General features: G+C 40.7%; 1 protein-coding gene across 2 annotated transcripts in view; it reads left to right on the top strand.

Annotated features, from left to right (window-relative positions):
* LOC124271053 overlaps positions 1-24,417 on the top strand; it is a 49,776-nt gene that overhangs the window by 589 nt on the left and 24,770 nt on the right. For both annotated transcript variants that reach the window (XM_046706126.1, XM_046706117.1), the window contains exon 2: positions 16,759-16,863. The gene's annotated coding sequence lies outside the window, so the exon portion shown is untranslated. The remainder of the gene's footprint in view (positions 1-16,758; positions 16,864-24,417) is intronic.

Below are 24,417 nucleotides of genomic sequence, written 5' to 3'. Positions count from 1 at the left end.
TCACAAATGATGAAAATATGCATATACTTGTGAACAATTTTTTGTGTGACGAGTGGTATATAGCTCAATATGTTTCCCATATGCTTAGAACTTTTTCCTCTGGTCTTGAATGCCATAAGCATTTTAGGTGCGATTAGGAATCGGTTCGCCACCCAATAAATAGTATTAACACATATATAGAGGATATTATATGAGTGCCCATGTCATACTATGTTTACGACACAAGTGGCTAAATGTTGGTATTTCCCGAGCGAGAGCTAGGGATATACCGATATTAGACACGAGTGTCGTAAACATAGTACATGGGCACAAATATAATATTCTGTTTATTACCGAAGTCGTCAAATTGTGAAAAATCCAAATCTACTTTCAAACATAGGCTTGCTATCCACCATTGCCGCATGTAGAACGCAACGTCATAGAAGAAACGTGACGTCACAGCATTGTTCACGACGTCACGTCACCATGGCAAAGTGATATTTTGCCCTAGGGCATCGTATGAAAAATATGAACCCTGATAATTTCACCCTGGTAGGTAATAAAGATATATATGAAACAGTATCTTTAGTTTTGCTTGAGTGATCCCTCATGCATCCTTGATCCTTAGGGTCAGTTGTGTTTGGTTCAGGGTTTTTATTCTTGATGCTTTGCCCTTGGATCTTTGCATACAAATGAATATATTTGACAACAGCTCCACAGTTTATGACCTGCATGATCATGTTTATCATGAAAACTGTCTCCCACAGGAGATATTGCTTGAGTTAGTTCAAGCAGTACACCATAGGAGATATTGCTGAAAATTTGTATCAGAATGCTTTTCAGATTATTGTGATGTCATTGGTTGTGGTGATTTCGAGCTTGTTGCTGTCGCTTTGACCTTCACACCATCATGTACATTGCAATTGATATCACAGCATTTGATTGGCAGGCTTAACGATTCTTTTAAGTATATATTTCAATAGCCCAACCCCACCACTCCCACTCCCCAAAATAAAATATCATAAGGCCCATGATCAGTAATGGACTAGTTTCCTAAGTTGCAGATAACATAAATGGCTTACAGATTATAGAATAGAATTCCATATGTAATAGAATTCCATATGGTTTTGTAATTATATAGTTATGAATGCAAGAACAAACATGCATAAGTCCTTGAAAGTGAAAACAACTTTGTCAGTGAAGAAGTCAATTTTGCAATTAAACATCACTAGACAAGATTATTTACCCTAGATATAGATGATTGTCACTCTTACACTGTGACAGATTGTATGTGATATATATAACACAGGGGTCAGTGAGTGTCCAGCTTCAGAATCCTGGCCAGGTGACTATGAGGTGCATATTATTTTACGGATCTGCTCGTAAGAAAAAACAATCATGAGTGAAGAAAAGTCTCTTTGTATCCCCTTCAAGCCCAATTGTCCCACTTACAAAAAGACGAAAAAGATTGCGATGTAGACATATCAAATACATTCATCCCTCGCAGGTGTTGGGGCCCATGGATGACAGCATGCATTATGAGGCACCTGCTAGTGTTGGGAATCGGAAACCAAATCCACTATCGATTATCGGAGGATTGTGGTGAACGATTATCGATATAATCGAAATATATACATTTTTAATGAAATCACCAATTTGAAGGGTTTTTCACCAGGTTTTTTCTAATAAATGTTTCTTATTACTAATACTGTAATGCAAGGAAATGCATGCATGCAAGAAAGACACTGGAATTGTATTTAAACAATAAAAGTAGTTAAAATTTTACAATGCGCATAGCTTTACGCTGTTGAGCGCATGTTTGTTTGTGAATATTCCTCAAATTTAATTGCTAGTTTACTTCATTCAAGTGTGTTAAACTAAAACAACAAAATTCCAATTAATCGAAAATATGTTTTTTTACAATCGATAATCATTTTTAATCCTTCTTTCGATCGATTTTCGATTATATTCGATCATCAGAACACCACTAGCACCTGCATTACTTCACTGACACTGCATCAAGCTATGTGTGATATTTTAGAAAATGTTAGTTTTTATACGGACACCACAAGTTACCTTGGCAGGCAAATTAGGAAAATGTCAGGGTATTGTTGAAAAGTAAATTTTTTCTTAATGTTTTTATGCAAACTGGGAATCTCTACTGTCAGTTTCTGCAAATCTTGGGCCAAATATTGACCTATGAGCAGGTCCAGATAAATCACTAATCAGTGCATCATATTTATGTTGAAACTTTAGGTATGCACTTTGTTGTCATGTAAAAACTAGTGAAAAAGAACCCCATCCATCATGCTCATGTGGCGGCGTGTGGTCCTGTGCGTAGAGCTCAGATCACAATCAGTTGAAGTTAAGCAACGTTGGTTGCGGACAGTCCTTGGATGGGTGACCGTGTTTGGCAGCTTGACTCCTGAAAGTTTCTAGGACTTCAGTCCTGTCCCACAACGAAGCACATGTTACGCATGTGGTCTCACCTTAGGCAAGTGAGTTTGTTCAAAATTGCCTCTGTCCACCCAGCAGTAAAATTGGGTAACTGGTATGATACGATGGTAGTCTGAATTTGAACCTTGATCGCCTGACAGGCGACCGGTTGTATTCTCCACATGGAGTGTTCTGTACTCGTTGACCAGGGGTAATACGTCAGCGCTTTGAGCATGCAATGTGCATGGATAAACGCGCAATATAAATGGACTATTATTATTATTATTATTATTATCATAATTTATTATGTTCACAAAAATGACATAAAATTTTATAATGCATTTTTAACCATAAAGTCTCGATCTTTCCACAAGAACAAAACACAAACTGAATTATCTGTTATTTTAGTTTATAAAGCAAGAAATAAGGGCCTAAACACATGCTAAGGAGAGTTGGCCATTTGACAGAGCTTGTGCTCGGGTCAGCTGGCGGTCATAGCAGTAGATATAGGGTCAGTCAGTCAAGTTCAAAACGACTGAGGCTTGGACACATATATTTCTTCCCAGTTGACAACAGGACCATCACAGAAGAATCCAGGTCCTATAGAAAAATGTTAGTTTTTGGAGATCTCACTGACCTGATTATGTCAATTGCAAATTAATAATAATATTTTCCAGCAGTGTCCGGTATTGAGACCAGGCAGCTCAGTTTGATAATCACTTGGCCTCGTTGACATGATTCATACCAGCCCTAGCCTGGTGGACCAACATATTTCTCACATCGTGTAAACCCACCCAGCCAGTCTACCAGTTATAGTAACCTGGTCACATGTGTGTTTAACATTAAAAACTGACACTAATTACAAAACCTCTGTTTTTGCTTAAAAGGAGGAAACTAGAAACAAGTATTATGTTTGATGTATTTTTGGTTACTTAACATCTAGGCTTCAGAAGACAAATTGAATTTAAGCACATCCTTTGTCAATTTCCTTCCTTCCCAGGGAGCTGTCGGGTAGCCTAGTGGTTAAAGCGTTGGCTCCTCACGTCGAAGACCCGGGTTCAGTTCCCCACATGGGTACAATGAGTGAAGCCCATTTCTGCGGTGATAGTACTGGGCTAAAAGTGGCATAAAACAAACCATATTCGCTCACTCACTCACTCACTCTTCCTTCACAGATAAGTTATTACAGCCAGTATTGGACACATCACATTTTAAAAGTAATAAACATAAACATACTGTTAAAAGGAAGATATATCTGCAGGACCACATGAGTTTGTTTTGTTCTGGAATTATGCATGTGCATGATCACAGTGTTCACGAATAGCGTGATCTGATAAGTGGTAATGTGATTTTTCATTATTTGGAGTAGTCTACTGGTTAATAGGGGTGGGTATTGCAGAGAATTTTCATATTGCGATATATTGCGATGCGAAAGCATGTATTGCGATATGTATTGCAATATATTGCATGAAGTATTTTTAAACCAAAACTACTTATAATCGAGTTAATGCTTGATTTATAGAGCAAAAACACAACAAAATCACAATGCTTGATTCAGCTTTAATAGCAACTATCAATCATGATAAAATATAAATGTGAATAATATTTGGCACAAATGAAACAAGGAAATATCCGAAGATTTCCATGTGTTACAAAGTTTTCGAATGAAAGTCAAAATACCTGTTTTTGATCAGTGTATCGCAATATGTATTGTTTTCATGTCTGAACCGGTAAATACTGGTAAACCGGTTATATTGTGCAGCCCTTACTGGTTAAAGCCTTTGTTCATCATGCCGAAGACCTTTGATATTGCTGGAATATAATTTGCTAAAAGGGGCATAAAACTAAACTCACTCACTAGTTCACTGTAGCCCACATCACATGGGTACAATGTGTGAAGCCCATTTGTGGTGACCCCCGTCGTGATATGGCTGGAATATTGCTAAAAGCGGTATAATACCAAACACACTCACTCACTTTCACTGTAGCATGTGTACACTCGAAACTTGGACCAACGCTTATTCTCTGTATATATCATGTTATGATAGAAACATAGAACTCCATTTACATTGAAATGGTCCCGACCAGTGAGATGAGATTCAGATCCTTAGGACAAACTAGACTTTCTTCATTCACTGATTCAGGGCTTTTGTATTACAGTTAGGGCTGGGAGGATTGAAAAGTGATGTGGTTCAGGGAATGTGGGATAGACTAAACGGAAACTAAGCAAGCTAAGTTTCTTGTGTTGACGGGAGTGGAGTATGTCAAAAGAGAAATGTGATCTTATGGGTCACTGGTCTACTGAGTCATTATGTTGAAGTATTACTTTACACTTCATGTTTGGAGGCTTACATATTTTACAGTTAAGGTGAGGTCAGAGTTAATATTGTCCCTTTTAGGTGTCGGGAATATTCCTGATTATCATGCTTGGTCTGTCAGCCCCATTATCTTGTGTTTTCCGCCAAGGATGCAAAGTCGGCAACATCTGTGACCTATATCACACTGGTTGTTTGTCAAAAATGATCATGTAATGGCTACCATGCTGTGAGTGTGATGTCATTGAAATAGGCAAAAACAAAACTATTCCTGTTTCACAAGACGTATTGAGTAATTTCAAATTAACTTGGCATGAAACAGATTTATCAACAGATCTTTTACTTGTTGATGTCAGTCTTTTCTGACTATCACTGACCAGTGATACATGTGAACATCACATTGATGCTATTACTATTATTCCACAGGAAATTTAGTTCTTTGTAAATTCTTTATCTTTTTACTTCCAACCTTTTACTTTAGGTTTTGATTTTCTGACATACCTGTGAAGATCTTGTTAGAATTGACCTTCAGTAACTCTTGCTTGTCTTCAGAGGAGACAAACAGGATTGGGTGGTCAGGCTTGCTGACATGTTGACACATGTCATCGTATCCCAATTGTGTAGATTGATGCTCATGGTGTTGATCACTGGATTATCTGGTCCAGGCTTCATTATTTACTGACAGCTGCCAAATCCCCCACTCGTTAAATCAAGACTTGTCAAACAGTAATCATTAGTATTTTGTGTTTGAGCTGTTCACATATGTCAAGGGAAAATATCCAAATGCTTCACTTGTAACACATGAATTAAAGATATATGTTGCACAGCCATTTAAAGAAAATAGAGCATGAGTGTTCAAAGTACAATGCTGTGGGAAATAATTTGTTTTAGCTTAACAGCTGATCATTTTAGAGGAAGTTTTTTGTTTTCCTTATTTCCAGTGTTTATGAGGAAGTTTCTGAATTAAATGAGCAAGAGGATGACTTAATCTGTAAAAGAAAAAAATCTGTGTAATCCTATACTGCTATGTCAGGATGGTGGGGTAGCTTAGTGGTTAAAGTGTTTGCTTGTCACGCTGAAGACCTGGGTTCAATTCCCAACATGGGTAATGGGTGAAGCCCATTTCTGGTGTCCCCTGCTGTGATAATTTACTGGAATATTGCTAAAAGCGGTGTAAAACTAAAACTCACTCATTCGCTTATGCTGCTATGTCAGTAGACTTCATTCCATTAAACCAACATAGGACTGAATCCTCACCATCAAGATGAGGTTGTGAAACTGCTGGTCACGCACTCACTCACTCACTCACTCACTCACTCACTCACTCACTCACTCACTCACTCACTCACTCACTCACTCACTCACTCACTCACTCACTCACTCACTCACTCACTCACTCACTCACTCACTCACTAGGTTGTCTAGCAGGTCGTCTTGTCTTACAACTTGCGAAATGACCATTTATCTACTTGACAGTACACATGTTGTCTAATCACAAGGAGACAACCAAAGAAAATAAGCTAAAGAAAACTCGCCACTCTGAAGGTGAAAAAACAAAACAGGTCAGAGGCATTTCCTATTTTTTTGAAAATATTACCAGTCATAAACTGGTCATCCTCGATCATCCACAGTCTCTGTGGTGTTGTGAATAAAAGATCTGCTCAGATAGGGAGGGTCAGTTGTTCAATCCCTCTTTGCTTCATAGGGGCTGTGGGTTTAGCCCAGTGGTTAAAGCGTTAGCTTGTCACACTGAAAACCCAGGTTCTATTCCCCACATGGATACAATGTGTGAAGCCCATTTCTGGTATCCCCTGCAGCGATATCACTGGAATATTGCTAAAAGCGGCTAAAAATCTTACTCACTCTTGCTTCCTACTAAAAGACATTAAAGATGATACTTATTGTTTCCCTGACTGGTTATCCTGATTATATGAGTATTACAAGTCAGTACTGTGTCTTGAGTAGGGTGTCCCAGTTTAACTTCAACATGGTGTCTCAGGGTAATCACTCAGCTGTAAAACTTTCATTTTGAGTCTTGACAAAAGCACAGACACACCACACCATAGGGGTGGGTATTTCACAGAATTTTCATATTGCAATATATTGCGATGCGAAAGCATGTATTGCAATATGTATTGCAATATATTGCATATTGCATGAAGTATTTTTAAACAAAAAACTACTTATAAGCGAGTTAATGCTTGAGTTTACTTATAGAGCTAAAACACAACAAAATCACTATGCTTGATTAAGCTTTAATAACAACTTTTAATCATGATAAAATATAAATGTGAAGAATATTTGGCACAAATGAAACAAGGAAATATCCGAAGATTTCCAAGTGTTACGAAGTTTTCCGAATGCAAGTCAAAATACCGTTTTTCAACCAGCGTATAGCAATACGTATTGTTTTCATGTCTGAACTGGTAAATACCAGTAAACAGGTTATGCGCAGCCCTACAACACACCCTAATGTTATTCATATATTCACAGCTTTCACACCCTAGCTTCGTTTTGAGTTCTGCTAGAATGAACAATTACTAAAAGTGGTTATGTGAAGGATCAAAACCTCCGAGTCAGTCAAACTGATGAACCGACCGAAGATATATTTTAGACATAATTTAAATATTGGGTATATAATGTTGAAATCAACTGGGATGCGACTGGCAGCCGACACCTTGCCTTGCAAGCGCAATGAACATGCTCTGCATGCGCTACCCGTGGCCTGCACGTGCGCTGCCCACACTACCCGTCTTGTGAGGAACACATGGTTTATAAATATTGACAAACCATCTCATTCTTCACCGCGATTTTTCGTAGCCTTGTGGATAAAACTGCCTAGCTAGTATTATTGGATGTTTTCAATAATGTGATATTTTACGATCATATTAAGTAATAGTAGCCTATTCGTCAGAAAATCCTCAGGCAGCGGGCAATTCTGTAGAGAATCCCCAGGCTGCGGACAATTCTATAGAAAATTCCTGGGATTTCTTGGAAATGCCTGCGAAATTTCAAAATTTATCCTATTTAAAAAAATTATCCCCCCAAAATACTTATCTGCAAAACAAATCCAGCTGGAGCCTAAGAACAATCTTTAATGTCTGGAGCACAGTAAACAAATGGTAAAGGCAGTCAAGACTTGCAAAGTCATTGCACACTTGAGTATTTATTCTATAGGTTCTAGTCGTGATGTAGCCAGTACTTGCGTTCCAAGTGAATGTCTCATATACAACTGTAAATGTCTGATAACATCAACTTCCTCATCTTCATCTTGTTACTCCGGAAAACAGCTAAGTTTCCTGCTAAAAGTTTGTGCATAAGTCTTTTGGTTTTAATTCGTGAGTGAGCGATTATGGTTTTACGTTGCTTTTAGTAGAAATACTCCAGTAATATCACTGTGGGTGACACCAGAAATGGGCTTCACACATTGTACCCTTATGGGGATTCAAACTAAGGCCACTTTGTTGAATGTGTATTATGAAAATATTGGTCATAAAAGAATGGAGATATGATCATGATAACATTCCCAGGATAACTGAGGATGTAAGATAGCTAGAGATTATTTCATAACTGACACGTCCATCGTAGCTACAGGATACATCACAACATCCTGGTTTGCAACCTTCAGCAGCGGTGACCATGGTGACATTGCTTGTCAGCGTGTCACACACACCAGAACTAAGTCTTCCCACGATATTCAAAGCACACAGTGAGACTTTAAACTTGGTCGTGTTGAGGCAGGTATATTACGTGAAGCCCTGCAAAAGGTGTAATCGATGTACCTGGACATGAAGCCGAGCACAAGGCACACTAGATTTACCTGGATCTCAGGTTCTTTCAAGTCCCATGGGGATCAATGGGGTTGGTTGGTGGTTGATTGGTTGGTGGTTGATTGTTAACCAGGCTCAGCAATATTCCAGCTATATGGCAGCGGTCTGTAAATAATCGAGCCTGATCAGACAATCCAATGATCAACAACATGAGCATCAATCTATGCAATTGGGATATGATGACATGTATCAACCAAGTCAGTGAGTCTGACCACCCGATCCCGTTAGTTGCTGCATATACAAGCATGGGGGACCAAAGGGTAGTTGTACCGTTACATGTAAGGCACACAAGCAAAGAACATGGGGTCCCAAGCTGGTTACACGTGAAACCCTTCACTTGATTTTTTAAACATTTTGTGATTTACTGATGTCATATTGCACAATTACTCTTAATTACCTTAAGCGAGTTATAGGAACAGATTTCAATGTTTGAAGAAAATCAACCATTGATGCGATAATGACTGTCTATTACAAAGAAAAAATATCGGTGTTAGCAAATATTCATGTACAGAGCTCCAGGTAAGATTTAGCTCATGTGGGTACTGTACCCTCTGTATTTTTGTGGAGTGGGTATTATGAATGTTGAGTGGGTATTTCATTTTCCGTTACCCACTGCTTTCAAATATGTGCGTATTTCAGTCACTTTACTCACCTAAGTATTATGTCATTGAGCAAGTTTACTAAGCAGGTATGTTCTGCCTTATGTCATACCTAATCAAAACCAACTTAAATATAAGGGAAATGATTTTATAAAAAATCACTCATTCTACACTGACAGTACAACACTTGTCCTATACTCACAGTACAACTTGATAGCAATCGATGTCTTTTTCATTACGCGAGCGATTTTTATAAGTATATTCCATACGCATTTGTTTTAAACTCATTGCATATCTAACAGTTTAAATGTGTAATTGGTACGCAACAATTATTTTTCAATGCGTAATTGGAAAGTTTCTATGCATATTTTACCCGGATACGCAGCTTATCTGGGCCTCTGCATGTACATGTTCCATGTTTCCATCCATTCTGAACTTATGTGGGTTCGATGCATTGTTTAACATCAAGTAAAATCCTTCCTGCATTGTGGAATATTACATAAAGGAAGGACAGGCAATTGGCTGTCTTTGATGAATACAAATTGCTGTATGAATCATAACATAACCACTGAAACAGACTCTCTGGTAGTGGACTGATGGACCTTGTCTGTCTCACAGTGAGTTCCTCCCGCCCAGCCCTTTCTGCGTTGCTGAAGGTCATAAATAAAACAACTCTAGCTTTCTGCAGGTTCTTAATCTATCATCTTAGTGGGTCTCCTTTTCAAATGAAACAGAAATATTAATGTTTTTATGAAAATAATGTATATTCAGATACTATGCGTTAGTCTAGTAATGGATCCTGAATAAATATTACTGAGTTATAAAGACGCCTGTATTCATGAATAGACTCCCACAAGCAAATCACTGCAGTGTCAACATAAATGTATGTGAAGGTTGATGTTTTGAACGTGTTGATCAATGTTCTGGAGTTTTCCTTTTGTGTCATTTGTGAAGTGAAGTGAAAAAGGGAAGTCACATGCAGTGTCACTTGAGTGACAAAGTGTGTCAACCACAGATGGTTGTCTCGTAGCTTCGCTGACATAGATAAAGGATTTATATCAAAAGAATATTGTTAGGTTTTGATGCTGACAGCAGTGTAACTGGTGAACATGATTTGTTCCTTAAAGGTTTATATTACTTGTGATTGTAGAATTTAGCATGATGCATATGGTTGGGTGATGATATTGATGGTGGAGTTTGTGATGGGAGGGTGATGATGGTGTAGATGGTGGTTACACAGTTGATGACGTGGTGATTGGAGGGTGACAGTAGTGTGAAGGAGGTGATGTTGGTAGTAGCTGGTGATGGTAGGGTGATGATGGTGTAGATGGTGGTTACACAGTTGATGAAGTGGTGATTGGAGGGTGACAGTAGTGTGAAGGAGGTGATGTTGGTAGTAGCTGGTGATGGTAGGGTGATGATGATGGTGTAGATGGTGGTTACACAGTTGATGAAGTGGTGATTGGAGGGTGACAGTAGTGTGAAGGAGGTGATGTTGGTAGTAGCTGGTGATGGGAGGGTGATGATGATGGTGTAGATGGTGGTTACACAGTTGATGAAGTGGTGATTGGAGGGTGACAGTAGTGTGTGAAGGAGGTGATGTTGGTAGTAGCTGGTGATGGGAGGGTGATGATGGTGTAGATGGTGGTTACACAGTTGATGGCGTGGTGATTGGAGGGTGACAGTAGTGTGAAGGAGGTGATGTTGGTAGTAGCTGGTGATGGGAGGGTGATGATGATGGTGTAGATGGTGGTTACACAGTTGATGAAGTGGTGATTGGAGGGTGACAGTAGTGTGAAGGAGGTGATGTTGGTAGTAGCTGGTGATGGGAGGGTGATGATGGGTGTAGATGGTGGTTACACAGTTGATGGCGTGGTGATTGGAGGTGACAGTAGTGTGAAGGAGGTGATGTTGGTAGTAGCTGGTGATGGTAGGGTGATGATGGTGTAGATGGTGGTTACACAGTTGATGAAGTGGTGATTGGAGAGGTGACAGTGTGTGTGAAGGAGGTGATGTTGGTAGTAGCTGGTGATGGTAGGGTGATGATGGTGTAGATGGTGGTTACACAGTTGATGAAGTGGTGATTGGAGGGTGACAGTAGTGTGAAGGAGGTGATGTTGGTAGTAGCTGGTGATGGTAGGGTGATGATGGTGTAGATGGTGGTTACACAGTTGATGGAAGTGGTGATTGGAGGGTGACAGTAGTGTGAAGGAGGTGATGTTGGTAGTAGGTGGTGATGGGAGGGTGATGATGATGGTGTAGATGGTGGTTACACAGTTGATGAAGTGGTGATTGGAGGTGACAGTAGTGTGAAGGAGGTGATGTTGGTAGTAGCTGGTGATGGTAGGGTGATGATGATGGTGTAGATGGTGGTTACACAGTTGATGGCGTGGTGATTGGAGGGTGACAGTAGTGTGAAGGAGGTGATGTTGGTAGTAGCTGGTGATGGGAGGGATGATGATGGTGTAGATGGTGGTTACACAGTTGATGACGTGGTGATTGGAGGGTGACAGTAGTGTGAAGGAGGTGATGTTGGTAGTAGCTGGTGATGGGAGGGTGATGATGGTGTAGATGGTGGTTACACAGTTGATGAAGTGGTGATTGGAGGGTGACAGTAGTGTGAAGGAGGTGATGTTGGTAGTAGCTGGTGATGGTAGGGTGATGATGGTGTAGATGGTGGTTACACAGTTGATGAAGTGGTGATTGGAGGGTGACAGTAGTGTGAAGGAGGTGATGTTGGTAGTAGCTGGTGATGGTAGGGTGATGATGATGTGTAGATGGTGGTTACACAGTTGATGAAGTGGTGATTGGAGGGTGACAGTAGTGTGAAGGAGGTGATGTTGGTAGTAGCTGGTGATGGGAGGGTGATGATGGTGTAGATGGTGGTTACACAGTTGATGACGTGGTGATTGGAGGGTGACACTACAGTAGTGTGAAGGAGGTGATGTTGGTAGTAGCTGGTGATGGGAGGGTGATGATGGTGTAGATGGTGGTTACACAGTTGATGAAGTGGTGATTGGAGGGTGACAGTAGTGTGAAGGAGGTGATGTTGGTAGTACCTGGTGATGGGAGGGGGATGATGATGGTGTAGATGGTGGTTACACAGTTGATGAAGTGGTGATTGGAGGGTGACAGTAGTGTGAAGGAGGTGATGTTGGTAGTAGCTGGTGATGGGAGGTGATGATGGTGTAGATGGTGGTTACACAGTTGATGGCGTGGTGATTGGAGGGTGACAGTAGTGTGAAAGGAGGTGATGTTGGTAGTAGCTGGTGATGGTAGGGTGATGATGGTGTAGATGGTGGTTACACAGTTGATGAAGTGGTGATTGGAGGGTGACAGTAGTGTGAAGGAGGTGATGTTGGTAGTAGCTGGTAATGGTAGGAGTGATGATGGTGTAGATGGTGGTTACACAGTTGATGAAGTGGTGATTGGAGGGTGACAGTGTGTGAAGGGAGGTGATGTTGGTAGTAGGTGGTGATGGTAGGGTGATGATGGTGTAGATGGTGGTTACACAGTTGATGAAGTGGTGATTGGAGGGTGACAGTAGTGTGAAGGAGGTGATGTTGGTAGTAGCTGGTGATGGGAGGGTGATGATGGTGTAGATGGTGGTTACACAGTTGATGACGTGGTGATTGGAGGGTGACAGTAGTGTGAAGGAGGTGATGTTGGTAGTAGGTGGTGATGGGAGGGTGATGATGATGGTGTAGATGGTGGTTACACAGTTGATGAAGTGGTGATTGGAGGGTGACAGTAGTGTGAAGGAGGTGATGTTGGTAGTAGGTGGTGATGGGAGGGTGATGATGATGGTGTAGATGGTGGTTACACAGTTGATGAAGTGGTGATTGGAGGGTGACAGTAGTGTGAAGGAGGTGATGTTGGTAGTAGCTGGTGATGGGAGGGTGATGATGATGGTGTAGATGGTGGTTACACAGTTGATGAAGTGGTGATTGGAGGGTGACAGTAGTGTGAAGGAGGTGATGTTGGTAGTAGCTGGTGATGGGAGGGTGATGATGGTGTAGATGGTGGTTACACAGTTGATGAAGTGGTGATTGGAGGGTGACAGTAGTGTGAAGGAGGTGATGTTGGTAGTAGCTGGTGATGGGAGGGTGATGATGGTGTAGATGGTGGTTACACAGTTGATGACGTGGTGATTGGAGGGTGACAGTAGTGTGAAGGAGGTGATGTTGGTAGTAGGTGGTGATGGGAGGGTGATGATGGTGTAGATGGTGGTTACACAGTTGATGAAGTGGTGATTGGAGGGTGACAGTAGTGTGAAGGAGGTGATGTTGGTAGTAGCTGGTGATGGGAGGGTGATGATGGTGTAGATGGTGGTTACACAGTTGATGAAGTGGTGATTGGAGGGTGACAGTAGTGTGAAGGAGGTGATGTTGGTAGTAGCTGGTGATGGGAGGGTGATGATGGTGTAGATGGTGGTTACACAGTTGATGACGTGGTGATTGGAGGTGACAGTAGTGTGAAGGAGGTGATGTTGGTAGTAGCTGGTGATGGGAGGGATGATGATGGTGTAGATGGTGGTTACACAGTTGATGACGTGGTGATTGGAGGGTGACAGTAGTGTGAAGGAGGTGATGTTGGTAGTAGCTGGTGATGGGAGGGTGATGATGGTGTAGATGGTGGTTACACAGTTGATGACGTGGTGATTGGAGGGTGACAGTAGTGTGAAGGAGGTGATGTTGGTAGTAGCTGGTGATGGGAGGGTGATGATGGTGTAGATGGTGGTTACACAGTTGATGACGTGGTGATTGGAGGGTGACAGTAGTGTGAAGGAGGTGATGTTGGTAGTAGCTGGTGATGGGAGGGTGATGATGATGGTGTAGATGGTGGTTACACAGTTGATGACGTGGTGATTGGAGGGTGACAGTAGTGTGAAGGAGGTGATGTTGGTAGTAGCTGGTGATGGGAGGGTGATGATGATGGTGTAGATGGTGGTTACACAGTTGATGACTAGGTGATTGGAGGGTGACAGTAGTGTGAAGGAGGTGATGTTGGTAGTAGCTGGTGATGGGAGGGTGATGATGGTGTAGATGGTGGTTACACAGTTGATGACGTGGTGATTGGAGGGTGACAGTAGTGTGAAGGAGGTGATGTTGGTAGTAGCTGGTGATGGGAGGGTGATGATGGTGTAGATGGTGGTTACACAGTTGATGAAGTGGTGATTGGAGGGTGACAGTAGTGTGAAGGAGGTGATGTTGGTAGTAGCTGGGAGGGTGATGATGGTTCTGATGATGATAGTGGCTGTGGTACTAGCTCATACTGATAAATGATGATGGTGGTGATGATGATGATGGTTGTGATGATTATAATGATAAATGATGATGATTGTGATGATTATGCTGATGATAATTGTGATAATGATTATAATGAGAAAGGAAGATGATAGTGATGATGATGATTGTGGTGGTGGTGGTGCTTGCTATTTATTGCCACTACAATTATCATCATAATGATGATTATTATGATGAGTATGTGATGGCGATAGATCAAAGACATCACAGCTATTCTGACAAACCATCACACTAAGATTAACCATGTTACTAACGCCCGCTAATTGCTTCGAAAGCTGAGTTTACCGACGTGGAATAGCTTATGGTGTTCAACATTAGATATCTACCTCCATTACACCATCGTCAATCTCTATCACGTCTGGTACGTCTGTACACCAAATACTTTCTTAAAATATCTCCTCAACGTAATGGTTTCTCCATCTCTGCAATCTAGTATTCCTGCTGTTACTGAGTGCATTGCATGTAGATACGCAACAGCCCCCAGTGTCCATCAGTCCTGTACAACTGTCTCTCCAGCCTCTGTTCTTCATTGTTTGGCTCAGCTCAGAACCAACTTGAAGGAAGCCATGTATTGGAATGAGAACTAACGAGAACTAAGTGTTACTGATTGCTAATAATATTGGTTATTGTACATATGTTTGGAATATTGGTAAAGGTGAGTGATTTGACTTTGGACTGTCACCTTTTTGAATGTATTATTGTCCGTTGGCATTGAAATGTGTAAAGTTATGAATTAGTCTCACATTCCTTGTTTTTGCTCACTCATCCACCTGTGATTTGTGTTGGAAGTCTCAGTAATAAGTGAGTGGCAACCATAACTTTCTTCGTAGTTATGACAGTTTACTTCTTCAGGATTAGAATGAGATGATAAAGACATTTTGCATGTTTTATGTCCTGGGTGACCTGTTCCTCAAAGCGATCATAGCGCTACGACAGTTGTAAGTCTATGTTAAAGTATGGGAGTTACGACTGACGTAGCGCTATGATCTCTTTGAGGAACGGGGCCCTGATAACAGGCCATGCTGAGAGTGAGAAAGGTATCAGTAAAGTCATACACAGTGACCTGTATCAATTTGGACATGTGAGAGTACATACAGTGACCTATATCAGTTAAGATATATATCCTACTCACACTTTGCTAAGGATCACAAAATTCACAACTTTACTTTAACATAGATTTATATTATGATATTGTATCCATTTAAAACTGGATAAATAATGATATGAATCATGATAATCCCTCTTTAGGCAAACAGCCACTTTATCATGTTTATTCTAACCAATGCACTTGATACATGAGTAACCATAAAAATGGTTTTCATGGCACCAATCAACCATTTTGCAAATCATAGAACAAGTCATTGACAATCAACCATTTAGTACACAAAGCCTGTCAATAGCAGGTATGGGATCCACAAGATGAAATGACATAGGATCCTCCGTGCTTACAACAGGCTTAGATATTTAAACCAAATTTGACCCCACATCATAGTTTTCTTTTGAATCCATGATTTGATCCTTAGCAAAGTGTGAATAGTATATGTTAGGGCACATAAAACATTTGTTTGTCATTACTTGTGAACAAATGATGTCTGTTTAGACAAACTTGAAGAAGATTGAAAAAAGGTTAAGTTTTTTATAAAACAAGTTGCCTTGAGTATTAGGCATTCAGCATAAACTGTGATCATGGTGAATGAACAATCAGTACTATAATTATCAGTACCAATATATATAGCAATATTATCTGTGTATCAGGTGTCCAACATCAGGACAGTTCACAAAAAGAAGACTTTGGAATAGTCACATCAACAAACATTTAGAATCGGAACTGAATTTAACATACAAATACAATTAGTAAATTTCAATGCTTGAAACCTGTGAAGGTCCGGGTTAGAATATTGATCTTCAGTAACCCATGCTTGTCGTAAGAGGCCACTAACGGGATCGGGTGGTCAGGCTCGCTGACTTAGTTGACACATGTCATCGGTTCCCAATTGTGCAGATCAATGCTCATGCTGTTGATCACTGGGCTGTCTGGCCTAGACTCGATTATTTACAGACCTCCGTCATATAGCTGGAATATTGCTGAGTGCGGTGTAAAATTCAACTCAACTCATTTCAGTGCTTAAAACCAGTTTTATGGTTTTGCAGTGATCAGCAAAATGCCTCTTTTTGTGACCTTATGTGTAACCATGGAAACAACACTACCTTTGGGGGCATTACATCAATGTACATGAGTAACATCAATCACTGACACCTTAACAATGACAATGACACCATGTTTTTGTTTCAGCCCCAGCATGACCTAGGTGAAACAAGAGTGACTGACAGCAATGGCCATCTTGATTGACAACTTGTCATCTCATCTAGCACCACTGTCAAGCTAACTCACACCAAGGTAAGGTTACCTACTTTGACCTGACGTTCTCGAAAGGCATTTGGAGTGAGTGAGTTTGGTTTTATGCCACTCTTAGCAATATTCCAGCAGTATCACAGCAAGGGACACCAGAAATGGGCTTCGCACATGTGTGGAATTGAATCCGGTTGTTCAGCGCCAAGGCATTTAGAAGTTGGACGAACAAGAATATATGACATGTTTTATGGATAGCAACTGAAACATCATGATATGGGCAGACTAATTTTATTTCTTGTTTTACGGATCCGCCGGTCATGTTTTTTCAAGAATAAGAAAAAAAAAGAAGTTAATTTCCCCGCTCAAAAAATATAATCCTAATGTTAATGTGATATAAGTGAAATAATTTTGAAATCAGTGTGAAACCTAAACTCACTCAACTTATGTTTAGTTGATAGAAACAAACCAAAAAAGTTAACATGGAAACTCATGTGGGTTTTTGCTTTGACTGGTAATTTGTAAAAAAAATAATTTCATTCCTGCCTTTAGGTTTTATGAGGACCTAAAATCTGTAAAACAAGAAATAAAACTGATCTGGCCTAAAGAATATTAAAAAAAGAAAAAAGTTGTTATCCATCAAACATGCCATGCATCCATGATCCACTTTGACCTGCTCCGTTGTGTCTCGGTGCAGTGCAGCTGAGTGATGAAAAAATGTGGTGCTGAGTTTAGTCACATGACCCATTTACTGGAGGGTCGGCTGTATCTCTATATAGATTATGTGTCGCAGTCAGCTGGGTTGTTTGGTGTACGTGACATCGTGATTGTTGCGTACAGATTTAAACCTGTGACATTGTTTATGTCTATTTTGCATGATTGTTGTGTTCAGATATTTGGACTCTGACACGATTTATGTCTATTTCACATGTGGATTGTTGTAAGTGAACTAACAACGTAGTGAACAGATTTAAACTGGGACATTGTTTATGCGTATTCCACATGACTTGTGTTGAGACATATCAACTCCTGACATTATTCATGTCTATTTCATGTAGAATGTTTTATGTAAATTTAAATATCGTTCAGCTGGTTTTCTAGGGAATCATTTACCTCAGTCGCTGTGTTAATGCTCTTCTAGATTCTTCACAAACACCCTCTTCAAATGCTGAATATTTATGGACAATCTTTCTTTTCTAAATATAACAGGGTTTTCACAGAAAACACCAGCAAAAATAGGATATGTATTTGCAAGTGACTGCTATGATTGTTGTTAGTTTCACCACTATTGGAACTCAAGTTGTTTCACTACCTCTCTGGGGTCGGTGGGGTAGCCTGATGGTTAAAGCGTTCGCTTGTCACGCCGAAGACCCGGGTTCGATTCCCCACATGGGTACAATGTGTGAAGCCCATTTCTGGTGTCCCCCGCCGTGATATTGCTGGAATATTGCTAAAAGCGGCGTAAAACCAAATGCACTCACTCACTCACTCACTACCTCTCTGTCTTTGGAAACAGATTAGTAGTTGGTTTTAAATAAGCATCCCGCTTTTAATGTAGCTCCTGAGCGTTTATTATGGTGAATATGGTAGGCCTTAGACAGTCTTTCTTGTAGCAACATGAGGAAGTCGTAGGCTGTGGTATGTCATTAATATTTTGTTACATATATTATGTTTTCATTTATCTTGTTTTTAGCCTAAACTCTAACACAGCTTATGCTTGTTCAAAATATTCTGGGGCAGTGGTGTAGCTGTGTTGTTAAAGCGTTCGCTTGTCACGCCGAAGATCCATTGCTATTCACCACATGGGTACAATGTATGAAGGCCATTTCTGGTGTTTCCTGCCATGATATTGCTGGAATATTGCTAAAAGTGGCGGAAAACTAAACTCACTCACTCAAAATATTCTAATCTGGTCAGAAATGTTTGTTAGACACAATATATTTTCAGCAGTCTATTGAAGTTCCTTAATGTTCTTCTCAAGGCAGTGATAAAGTATGTAATTTTAAAACTGACGTTCCTCTTTCTGTTGCACTTTCTGTTATTAGGTTATAGACCAGGACAGTCATGTGCAAGTTCCCCCTTACAACATGATTTGCTCTCTGTTGTTTACCATGTTTAATGAACTTGGAGTGAGTGAGTGAGTGAGTTTAGTTTTACGCCGCACTCAGCAATATTCCAGCTATATGGCGGCGGTCTGTAAATAATCGAGTCTGGACCAGACAATCCAGTGATCAACAGCATGAGCATCGATCTGCGTAATTGGGAACCGATGACATGTGTCAACCAAGTCAGCGAAACTGACCACCCGATCCCGTTAGTCGCCTCTTACGACAAGATAGTCGCCTTTTTATGGCAAGCACATGGGTTGCTGAAGACCTATTCTACCCCGGATCTTCACGGGCCTAATGAACTTGGAAAGTAAAACTATTTACAGAACGGTCATCAGGAAATAATAAAATTAGGGACCGTAAATAATTGATGGCAAGGGAGGGTGTTTATAATTTTTATGGAGAAGCATGTACAAAGTAAGTGACCCCCCTTCCCCCACTTGCATGTAATGTACAAAATCAATGACCCCCCCTCCCCCTTCCCATATTTTTTAAGCTTCATTTTAAAATATTTATATGTACAAAATTGCTGACCCCTAATGGGTCATCAACATCAACATCATCAAACCCAGACAAACATAATGAATGGTCCCTTATGTTTTGTTAAGTTACTGGTTAGCATTTAGTAGTTGGGCATTGATTGTGAGATTAATAATGAAACAGTAGAATTATCTTCTGTAGCATCGGGGCCTCACTTTCTGTGTGTGTAGGTTTGTGAGGAGTCAACTCCATAGTTAATCTTTCAATTTAGCACAGCTAGGGATTATTCATCGGCAGATCCAGAGGGAGGTGTGTGTGTGTGAGGTCCCCCCTTTTGTCCTGAAATTTATTAAATGACCATTGAAATGCTTTTGAAAATGAAGTGTACACGCAACACGACGACACCACGCGACGCGACGCGACGCGACGCGACGCGACGCGACGCGACGCATCGCGACGCGACGACACGCGACGCGACGCGACGCGACGACGCGACGCGACGCGACACACACACNACGCGCGCACACACACACACACACACACACACACACACACACACTTCAAAAAGCTGTATCCGCCCCTGATTATTCAATGGTTATAGATGCAGAGGTGGGGTGAGGGTTGTTGTGAAAAATGACAGTGGGCATTGACAACATTTTTCACTTTCGGCATGATGGGGAGGAATAGAATTTACAAAAAAAATGTGAAAGAGTAAGGAAAATGTGAAACGTGATGTGTGATACATTCCTCAGACAAGCTGTCCACCACTCCCGAGTAAATGACCAGTCCATTATTTTCTTGAGGAGAATTCGGCACAGAATATTGTCTGTCTCACAGTCCCTAAACTGCATTATCTCCCCTTGAATGAAGCAAGTCTAGATTTCCTCAGGTTCTGAATCTCCCATCTCACTGGGGTTTTGTCAATGTTAAAGGTAATATCTGTTTCTGTATTTAAATTAATAATGCATGTTCAGAGACTAAACGTTAAAGTTAAACTGTCTTAGGTGTAGCAATGCGCTGTGCCAAAGAGTCTGTTGTGTGGCAGATAGCTATAAATTTGCAAATCATCAGATTCACAACTTATGTACTTCTTTGTTTGTCGGTGCCATGCTTGTGGGTTACACCAGTGAGTGAGTGGATTGAGTGAGTGAAGCAAGTGAGTGAGTGACATATTACACTATGTTAGCAATATTCCAGGAATAACTCGGCAGGGGAAATGGAAATGGGCTTCGCATATTGTACCCATTTAGGGAATCGAACCTGGGTCCTCGGCATGACAGCCAACGCTTTAACACATTGACTGCCACCATGAGTTATAATACTCGTACTATCAATGTCTTGCTGAATTTGCCACTACAAGTTATGTCGTAGCTACATGAGTGATATTTTAAAGCAAATTTCACATGTTGGCAAAACAGGCACAAGAAGCAATCGTTAATTAAGAATGCCAGGAGGCGTTTGTTTCTTTCGGCCAGAATTGATACTACGAGTATACACGTGATAGGCAGTCAACGTGTTAACCACTAGGCTACCCCACTGCCCCTCACAAAAGAGGTAACCCTGAGAGACTATGCCCCCGAATCACTCCTCCCATAGCAGTCTGACTTGACATAAACGGTGAAGTAACCGAAATACTGATACGAGAAGTGTTAAACAAACTCATGTAGCAGCCATAAAATTTCCGAGTCCCGTGCTGGGATTCGAACCACGAACCTTCTATTCCAAAGTAGGATGCCTTGTCCACATTACCAAAGAGGTTAACCCTGTCAGCAAGCTGACAAGGTAAGGATGTCATCTGTGGGATGACTCCACGCTCTGCTACACTCACACACTCTCACCATTATAAGTCTTCATCAACAACAGGGATGGATATATGATACGATCTAATTACTTCATTCATGAAGTTATAATGTCAATAACCAGGTTCCATCGTAGGTTCTGTTAGGTCACGAACAGCCGTACCCAAACGCTGTGTCATCTTATACTCAGCCACAGTGGAACCTTCAAACTAATTTATGCATACGATATGCGTGAATCATCATAGTGATCATGGTATTAACGTGTGGGCTTGTTTTGCTAATTGTCCTCAAAGGTAGTTTTCCATAATTTTCTCCATTGGCATGCTTGAGTCATATGGCTTTGATACACATCATTGTATCCGGAATGCCGATGTCGTTGGTGGGAAAATTACCAGTTGAAATAAGTTCTGGAAATTTCCGGGAAATTGGTGCTAGTTTGTTGGATATTGGACTTAATGTCAAGAGTCTAGTGTTTATGTTCAGATGGGGCTACTCAACTGCACTTGTCTTTACTAACGGTGTGACGGTCAGCAGAAACAGCTGTGTGAAATGTACAACAGATGTCATGTGGAACAGATGAAATCAACAATGGATGATTAATGCTTTAACTTTGCTGGGAATGTTGCTGTTATTTTGTGTCATGAAAACAATGTGTTTTGAGAATTTCATGAGACTGCCTCCGAGAAATTAAAGGAATAATTAGAAATGAATGAGGATCTGTCACTACCAACAAGTGCAGAAATGGCACGTGTGTTACGAGGATGTGATGTTGCTTCTCGAGTGAGTCATGAGGTGAGCCATGAACAGGTGAGCCATGAACAGGTGAGTCATGAACACATGACACTATCAGGTGTCATGAACAGGTGAGCCATTAACAGGTGAGTCATGAACACATGAGACATTGGGGAGACATTAACAGGTGAGTCATGAACATAAGACACCAACAGGTGAGTCATGAACATGAGACATGAACAGGTGAGTCATGAACACATGAGACGTTATCAGGTGAGTCATGAACAGGTGGTTCATGAACAGATTAGATATGAACAGGTGAGTCACAAGCACTTGAGCGATGAACAGGTGAGTCATGAGCAGATGAGACACTAACAGGTGAGTCATGAACAGGTGAACCATGAACAAGTGAATTATAAACAGGTGAGTATGAACAAATGAGACATGGACAGGCGAATCATGCACAGATGAGCTGAGAACATGTGAATCATGAACAAATTCATCATGGACAGGTATTTGTTGTTTAATAATGCAGTCAGACATATTCCACCTTCATGACAGCAGAAGGTTCATAATAAAGCCGTACCATACAATTAAGTGGCCAATATTATGAGCAACGCTTCAGACTGTCTGGATACAGGGACTGGTCATAATCTAAGCCACAGATTCTGACCACCCAATTCGTTTATGGCCAACATAGAGTGCTTACATGTGAAAGTATATATGAAAGTATATATCATGTATTTCTCATGTTAACCAGTCAAAAGCAGTGTTTCTAACAAAGTTGATGCATCAACTGCTATAGAGACTGCAATTACTGTATTCTTGAAGCAGCAGTTTATTTAAACCAGGGGCAGTGGGGTAGCCTAGTGGTTAAAGCATTCACTTGTCACACCGAAGATCCGGGTTCGATTTACCCACATCAGGGTACAATGTGTGAAGCCCATTTCTGGTGTTCCCCGCAGTGATATTGCTGGAATATTTCTAAAAGCAGCGTAAAACTAAACTCACTCACTCACTCACTCAAAATATTCTAATATGGTCAGAATTCTGGTGTCCCTGCCTTTACTATTGCTAAAACTAGACGCCACACGTGTTAAACTAAACTCACTTACTCACTATGAATACATAATGCCTGTGTGTGATGGGAGCACAACCGTAAAAGGTACTAAGGATTTTTATATTGCTGGAATATAATGCTAAAAGCGGCGTAAAACTAAATTCACTCACTCACTATTTTTAAACCATGTCATCTAAGAAACTGAAAGTTTTTCTGGTTGTCCCAAAGGAAAGTTCAATCTGATGATGTTAATGTTCTCAGAGGATCTCTGGTCTGGATTGGAGCAGTTGGGTAGCTCACTGTGGTTAAAGCATTCACGGGTTCGATTCCCCACATTGGTACAATGTATGAAGCCCATTTCTGGTGTCCCTGCCGTGATATTGCTGGAAAATATTGCTAGAAGCAGCAAAAACCCAACTTATTCACTCTCTGGTGAGTTGGCTGTAGAGAGATTGAATCGAGTCATGGCAACACCTGCACAGAGTGGGTTCTGATAAATGAACTCAGATGACATGTCAGGCTCTGTTTCATATGTACTTGAGTCAGAATTACACTTCCTCAAATCTATCGTTTTCCTCAGAGCCACTCACTTCAAGGGTACGATAGTCTGTCTCACAGTCCCTGAACCACATTACTTCTCTACTTCCTAGCTCTCCCTGCAATGCTAATGCTCTAAATGAAGCAAGTCTAGATTCTGGATCTCCCATCTAACTGGGGCTCCTTTTCAATTTAAATGGGTATATTTATTACAATCAAAATTATACATATTCAGAGACTAAGGGTACGGTGACATGGCAGTCAACCAAGTCCTTGCTATTGTCCCCTCCATTTGGATCCCAATTGCTGTATAATTTCTTATTTGCTTAACTCTGAGTCCTGAGGAAAACTTATCACAAACACATGATAGAATTCCCTCTACAAATACCTACAGAAGTAGTGCCTTGGTTGTAACTGTGTGGTATTTGAATTAATTATTGAAAGGGAACTATTAGAAAAGGTAAAGTAGACATGGAATTTTTGTAGATTATTATTTTATTTTTAAATCTGCACACCAAATGTGGTTTACTTGGGTCTTGCATCAACACTGCATTGTCTTGTAGATAGCCTCACTCTTATACACAGTGCCTTTTAGAAAGACACATGAAGATCTGGGTTAGAACTGCTCTTCAGTAACCCATGCTTCGATTCCCCACATGGGTGCAATGTGTGAAGCCCATTTCTGGTGTCCCCCGCTGTGATATTGCTGGAATATTGCTAAAAGCTGTGTAAAACTCAACTCACTCACTTACTCACACAGCACACAAAGTCAGTGATCTGACCCACTCAGCCATCATGGCCTCCACAAAAGTAAAGTCTGACAAATGGTAGCCTACATCACATACTTTGTATACCCCTCTGTCAAGTGTAATCTGGCATTCCACCC

This window comes from Haliotis rubra, unplaced genomic scaffold (assembly GCF_003918875.1).
Source record: "Haliotis rubra isolate DU_JTF1 unplaced genomic scaffold, ASM391887v1 Scf1022, whole genome shotgun sequence".
In the NCBI taxonomy this organism is placed as follows: Eukaryota; Metazoa; Mollusca; class Gastropoda; order Lepetellida; family Haliotidae; genus Haliotis; species Haliotis rubra.
Note: the sequence above shows the minus strand (reverse complement) of the source record. Positions and strands in the feature narration are given on the sequence as shown.